This window comes from Mustelus asterias, chromosome 15, assembly GCF_964213995.1.
Source record: "Mustelus asterias chromosome 15, sMusAst1.hap1.1, whole genome shotgun sequence".
NCBI classification, from domain to species: Eukaryota; Metazoa; Chordata; class Chondrichthyes; order Carcharhiniformes; family Triakidae; genus Mustelus; species Mustelus asterias.
In genome coordinates, this window is record NC_135815.1 from 93,164,944 (window position 1) to 93,172,584 (window position 7,641).

The 7,641-nt window shown below is 47.6% G+C and overlaps 1 non-coding gene across 1 annotated transcript; it reads left to right on the plus strand.

Moving 5' to 3' along the window:
- The first annotated feature begins 207 nt into the window (after positions 1-207).
- On the plus strand, positions 208-280 carry trnak-cuu (transfer RNA lysine (anticodon CUU)). The gene has a single exon. It is a non-coding gene; the product is annotated as a tRNA-Lys (tRNA).
- The last annotated feature ends 7,361 nt before the right edge of the window (positions 281-7,641 follow it).

Below are 7,641 nucleotides of genomic sequence, written 5' to 3' on the forward strand. Positions count from 1 at the left end.
TGAACGGTATGCTTTGTCTGTATAGCACGCAAGAAACAATACTTTTCACTGCATCCCAATATATGTGACACTAATAAATCAAATCAAACCAAAAATCCTGCATCCTTTAGTTCCAAAGTGCTTTACATTGTGTGCACACTAATATATTTCCAGGGAGATTATATTTGCCGATTGTGATCTAAAATCAAGAACTTCTCCCCACCACATGCCCAGCTAGCTCAGCCAGTAGAGCATGAGACTCTTAATTTCAGAGTTGTGGGTTCGAACCCCACGTTGGGCAACGTTGTTTTATGAGTGCAGTGCTTTCTGCACTGTAGGGTTTCTATGATTCTATGAGTGGCACAGTGGTTAGTACTGCTGCCTCACAACGCCAGGGACCCAGGTTCAATTCCCAGCTTGGGTCACTGTCTGTGTGGAGTTTGCACATTCTCCCCGTGTCTGCGTGGGTTTCCTCCCACAGTCTAAAGACGTGAGGGCTAGGTTGATTGGCCGTGCTAAACTGTCCCTTAGTGTCCCATGATGTGCATGTTAGAGGGATTAGTAGGGTAGATATGTGGGGTTTTGGGGATAGGGCTTGGGTGGGATTGTTGACGGTGCAGATTTGATGGGCCAAATGGCCTCCTTCTGCACTGTAGGGATTGTATGGATTGCATTTTCTCCTCCTTGCTTCCCTTTCCCCCTTTTTCTCAATTTTACCTCTCTCCCACCCATCTCTCCCCTCCCCCCACATGTTCATCTGTCACAGTTTACCCTCTGATTTCAGCTTCTCTGCCGTTTGGCCATTCACACCTTCTATTCTCTCTATGGGCTGCCATTAGCAGCCTTTCCCCCTGTTTTTGTGGCTATGACTATCTCTCATTCCCTCCCCCTGCAGTATAAATATCTCCCACTTTCTGTACCTTTTAGCTTTGACAAAGGGTCATCTGGACTCGAAACGTCAGCTCTTTTCTCTCCTTACTGATGCTGCCAGACCTGCTGAGATTTTCCAGCATTTTCTCTTTCGGTTTCAAATTCCAGCATCCGCAGTAATTTGCTTTTATTGGGAAAAGCAGACTTTGGTGTCAGGCTTTGAAGCCTGAGCAACCATGTTCTCCGTCATTATTCCCAAATTTGTCTCACCTATGTCTAGGGCAATGGAGGTTGGTGTGCTGAATCAAGATCTGTTCCTATAAACATGGTCCGTCTTTATTGTTTTTTTATATTCATTCATGGGACATGGGCGTCACTGGCTGGCCAGCATTTGTTGCCCATCCCTGGTTACCCCTGAGAAGGTGGTGGTGAGCTGCCATCTTGAATCGTTGCAGTCCACGTGCTGTGGGTTGACCCACAATGCCGTTAGGGAGGGAATTCCAGGATTTTGACCCAGCGACTGTGAAGGAACGGCAATATATTTCCAAGTCAGGATGGTGAGTGGCTTGGAGGGGAACTTGCAGGTGGTGGTGTTCCAATGTATTTGCTGCCCTCATCCTTCTAGATGGAAGTGGTCATGGGTTTGGAAGGTGCTGTCTAAGAACAAAGAACAAAGAACAAAGAACAATACAGCACAGGAACAGGCCCTTCGGCCCTCCAAGCCCGTGCCGCTCCCTGGTCCAAACTAGACCATTCTTTTGTATCCCTCCATTCCCACTCCGTTCATGTGGCTATCTAGATAAGTCTTAAACGTTCCCAGTGTGTCCGCCTCCACCACCTTGCCTGGCAGCGCATTCCAGGCCCCCACCACCCTCTGTGTAAAATACGTCCTTCTGATATCTGTGTTAAACCTCCCCCCCTTCACCTTGAACCTATGACCCCTCGTGAACGTCACCACCGACCTGGGGAAAAGCTTCCCACCGTTCACCCTATCAATGCCTTTCATAATTTTATACACCTCTATTAAGTCTCCCCTCATCCTCCGTCTTTCCAGTGAGAACAACCCCAGTTTACCCAATCTCTCCTCATAACTAAGCCCCTCCAGACCAGGCAACATCCTGGTAAACCTCCTCTGTACTCTCTCCAAAGCCTCCACGTCCTTCTGGTAGTGTGGCGACCAGAACTGGACGCAGTATTCCAAATGCGGCCGAACCAACGTTCTATACATCTGCAACATCAGACCCCAACTTTTATACTCTATGTCCCGTCCTATAAAGGCAAGCATGCCATATGCCTTCTTCACCACCTTCTCCACCTGTGACGTCACCTTCAAGGATATGTGGACTTGCACATCCAGGTCCCTCTGCGTACCTACACCCTTTATGGTTCTGCCATTTATCATATAGCTCTTCCCTAAGGATCTTTGGTGAATTATTGCAGTGCATCTTGTAGATGGTACACATTGCTGTTACTGGGCGTCTGCAAATGGTTGAGAACATTGATTTGAATTCCTGTATCTCTGTCTCTGAAATTCTCTATCAGCAGAACCTGCACGGTAATTCAGTGTTGTGGAGGGGCATTTGACAGGCTCGATGAGGAAAAACTCGGTGGCAGAGTTGTTAGCACTGCTGCCTCACAACGCCAGGGACCCGGGTTCAATTCCGTCCTCGGGTCACTGTCTGTGTGGAGTTTGCACGTTCTCCCCGTATCTGCATGGGTTTCCTCCAGGTGCTCCGGTTTCCTCCCACAGTCCAAAGCTTTGCGGGTTAGGTGCATTGGCCGTGCTAAATTGCCCCTTAGTGTCAGGGGGATGAGCAGGGTAAGTACGTAGGGTTACGGGGATGGGGCCTGGGTGGGATTGTTGTTGGTGCAGGCTCCATGGGCCGAATGGCCTTCTTCTGCAATGTAGGGATTCTATGATCATGCCCAATATGTTTGTGTGATGTCTGGATCAAATATCTGACCATATGTGCAAGCAGTAGAATATGAGTGAAACTTGTCGGAGTCTTTGGTGTGTGCGGGTAAGGTGAAATCTATAAATGTTAGGCCTATAGCCATTCGAGGTTAGAAGGCTGAGTGGTAATCTTATTGAAACAATTCTGAGGTTCTTGACAGAGTAGAATCTGAGGTTTTCCCTTCATGGGAGAATCTAGAACCAGGAGCCATAGTTCAGAATAAGGGGCTGCTCATTCAAGATTGAGATTAATAGGAAATTCTTCTCTCAGTGGGCCGTGTATCTTTGGAATTCTCTACTGTGGGGGAACAGTGGAGGCTGGGTCAGTGAATATATTCAAGGCGGAGTTAGACAGATCCTTGAACTATAGGGAAGTCAAGGCTTATGGGGAATAGGCAGGAAAGTGGAGCTGAGGTCAAGATCAGATCAGGCAGGAACTTACTGAGTGGTGGAGCAGGCTTGAGGGGCTGTACAGGTACTCCCACTCCTTTCTTATGTTGTTATAGTTGGTATGCATCCTGATTGATAGAAATTGTTGGTAGAAAAGTGATGGGAGGGTGGATTGAGTCTGTGGCTAATGGTGCAGCCGGCAGGATATGGCATTCAAAGATGCCTTGACAAACCTTGATCGCTCATGTGAGGTCCTTGAACTTCTTACGACATTGCATTCAGATCTTGGGGCTTGACCACCATGGGCGGCACGGTGGCACAGTAGTTAGCACTGTTGCCCAACAGCGCCAGGGAGCCGGGTTCAATTCCGGCCTTGGGTCACGGTCTGTGCGGGGTTTGCACATTTTCCCTGTGTCTGCGGGGGTTTCCTCTGAGTGCTCTGGTTTCCTCCCACAGTCTGAAGATGTGTGGGCTAGGTGGATTGTCCCTCAGTGTCCTAAGATGTATAAGTTAGGGATTGTAAATGCATGGGGTTACAGGGGTCGGGTGAGGGGAAAAAGGGGAGGTGAAGGGGACAGTCGGTTGTGGGCCTGGGCAAGATGATCTTTCAGTGCAGACTTGCAGGGCCTCCTTCAGTAGGGATTCTATTGGTACCTATTCTTGTTGTCTCCTCAGCACTTTTCTGAGGGGCCTCATACATCCGTACGTAAAAAGGACATCTCTCAATCTCGTCTGCCAAGGCCCGCCAGTGCAGTGTCGGAACGCCTTGCGGCCTGTGCTCTCCCATGTTATAACCTTTTTTTTGCAAATGTTTCCCAGGCCAAATCCACGTCCCGCATCATTGTTAGCCCCTGTTCGAGCCACAAAATACCCCATCTTTGCAGGCTACCTTTTATGGGGGCTAGCCATTCGCAGTATGCACCCCTGTTCTAATGCTTCCAGCCAATAGAATGGGCGGTCAGAACTGGCTGAAAGCTGAGATGATTGAGCTGAGTAAGTATCACAACATTGGTGACTGCCTGCTTTGCAATGGGTGGATGTGGTCGAGAATCATACAATCATAGAATCCCTACAGTGCAGAAGGAGGCCATTCGGCCCATCAAGTCTGCACCCACCACAATCCCACCCAGGCCCTATTTCCGTAACCCCGCATATAGATATAGAATCCCTATAGTGCAGAAGGAGGCCATTCGGCCCATCGGGTCTGCTCAGACTACAATTCCACCCAGACCCCATCCCCATAACCCTACTTATTTATCCTACTAGCCCCCTGACACTATGGGGCAATTTAGCATGGCCTAACCCGCACATCTTTGGACGGTGGGAGGAAACCGGAGTACCCGAAGGAAACCTATGCAGACACGGGGAGAATGTGCAAACTCCACACAGACAGTGACCCAAGCCGGGAATCGAACCCGGGTCCCTGGTGCTGTGAGGCAGTAATGCTAACCGCTGTGCCACCGTGCCGCTCATAACCGCACATAATCTAATCGCACATCGCCATCCCCACATCTGTCTCTGGAGGTTATGAATTTTAAACTTCCATGTATTAATATTAAGTTATTAAGGGGCTTAAAACTGGGTATAAGGATTTTACGGTTTCAAATGTCTTGTTTGCTGTCAAGTTTTATTGGACAGACACTTTGACTAATGCTTTTTTTTTGAAGGCATTCTTTCCGGTGTGAGGTAAAGTTTGAATTTTGTTTTCATTGCCTGCTTCTGTTGTGGCTGATTCCTTTCTACTTTCCTCAGGTGTTGAGACTGATTTGTTTTGGATTGCTCCAGCCTGTCTTATATTGAGGCTTTTATTAGCCATTTGTTTCTGGTGTGCGGTTTGTCTTGTTTGACACGTTCCTCGCGAGGCAGCTGTTAGAGATTTCCTTTCATTTGGTTTGCGTCAATCAGGGATCCACACATCTGCCGTGCAAGGAACATCAGCCAACATCTGGCTGCTAACCAGCAATATCTACTGTCAGTTTCAAAACTCAGTAATTTGAATCGAAAGGTCTGACATGTCCACAAAGGATCTTCCAGTGATCACTTCTCCTACCTTAGCCTGCCGAAGGTTCAAGGGTCCATATTCCCATGCTTTGCCAAGCTGTCGAAATCACTGTACCCCTTAACTTCTATGTTTCCGGCTTCAGCAGGGGAGATCAGTGTCATCTCCCACTTTGCTGTTTATCAGGGAGGTCTGAGCTATTTTTTTCAGATAGCCAATTGATAAAAGTATAGCACCAACCTTTACTCAGTTTTACATTTATTTGCAGAGTTTGATTTGATTTGATTTGATTTATTATTGTCACATGTATTAACATACAGTGAAAAGCATTGTTTCTTGCACGCTATACAGACAAAGCATACTGTTCATAGAGAAGGAAAGGAGAGAGTGCAGAATGTAGTGTTACAGTCATAGCTAAGGTGTAAAGAAAGATGAACTTAGTGCGAGGTAGGTCCATTCAAAAGTCTGACAGCAGCAGGGAAGAAGCTGTTCTTGAGTCGGTTGGTGCATGACCTCAGACTTTTGTATCTTTTTCCCGAAGGAAGAAGGTGGAAGAGAGAATTTCCGGGGTTCATGGGGTCCTTAATTATGCTGGTTGCTTTGCCGAGGCAGCGGGAAGTGTAGACAGAGTCAATGGATGGGAGGCGTGATGGATTGGGCTACTCTCACGACTTTTTCTAGTTTCTTGCAGTCTTGGGTAGAGCAGGAGCCATACCAAACTGTGATACAATCAGAAAGAATGCTTTCTATGGTGCATCTGTAAAAGTTGGTGAGAATCGTAGCTGACATGCCAAATTTCCTTAGTCTTCTGAGAAAGTAGAGGCATTGGTGGGCTTCCTTAACTATAGTGTCAGCATGGGGAGACCAGGACAGATTGTTTGTGATCTGAACACTTAAAAACTTGAAACTTTCAATCCTTTCTATTTCATCCCCGTTGATGTAGACAGGGGCATGTTCTCCTTTACGCTTCCTGAAATCGATGACAAACTCCTTCGTTTTGTTGACATTGAGGAGGAGATTATTGTTGCCGCACCAGTTCACCAGATTCTCTGTCTCATCCCTGTACTCTGTCTCGTCATTGTTTGAGATCCGACTCACTACGGTGGTGTTGTCAGCAAACGTGAAAATCGAATTGGAAGGGAATTTGGCCACACAGTCATAGGTGTATAAGGAGTATAGTAAGGGGTTAAACAGAGTTAAACAGTGCAAGCATATATCTCCGCACTCAACTGCACCACAACACCAGGTTAAAGTCCAACAGGTTTATTTGGAATCACGAGCTTTTGGAGCGCTGCTCCTTCATCAAGACTCACCTGATGAAGGAGCAGCATTCCGAAAGCTCATGATTCCAAATAAACCTGTTGGACTTTTACCTGGCATTGTGAGACTTCTTACTGTGTCCACCCCAGTCCAACGTCGACATCCCCACCTCACAACGGCACCACAGTTTCATGAGTGTCACATAGAATCCCTACAGTACAGAAGGAGGCCATTCGGCCCATCTGCACCGACTTTCTTGGACAGAGTACCTTACCCAAGCTCTTTCCCCCACCCTTACCCATAATGCCATACATTTGCCATGGCCAATCCATCTGACTGGCACATCCTGGCACATCCTTGAACACGAAGAGGAAATTTAGCATGGCCAATCCATCTAACCTGCACATCTTTGGAGTGTGGGAGGAAATCGGAGCACCCGGAGGAAACCCACGTGGACACGGGAAGAAAATGAAAACTCCACGCAGACAGTGATCCAAGGCCGGACTTGAACCCGGGTCCCTGGAACTGTGAGGCAGCAATGCTAACCACTGTGTCACCGTGTCTCTTTATCTATGCTCAAGTGAAAGCTCCTTAATGATTTAGACCTACACACAATCAAAAAAAATTAAATATGCAATTAACAGACAGCAGTAGGAACACCAACAGAGAGTGAAGGAGGATGAGAATCCTTGGCATTTCCATGCAGTGGGTGGAGGCTTCTTCCTAGATCAGGCCCAAAAGCCCTCACACAAAATTCTGGAGCCACAATATCCTGGCTCAGGTTAGATGGATGTCTACTTGACTGAGCGTGAGGTGTTATGGTGAAATTGCAGAGGTCCATAGATAGGAATGCCAAATGTTCTATTGGATGACCAAGAATGTTAAAAATTATTGAGCCTTAAGTTTAAAGAGGTAATCTGAGAATGACCCAAACCCTCTGGACCCTCCGGGCGGCACAGTGGTACAGTGGTTAGCCCTGCTGCCTCACAGCGCCAAGGACCCGGATTCAATTCCGACCTTGAGTCACTGTCTGTGTGGAGTTTGCATGTTCTCCCCGTGTCGGCGTGGATTTCCTCCGGGTGCTCCGGTTTCCTCCCATAGTCAAAAGATGTGTGGGTTAGGTTGATTGGCCATGCTCAATTGCCCCTTAGTGTCGGGGGAAAGTGTCGGGGTGAATACAAGGGTTACG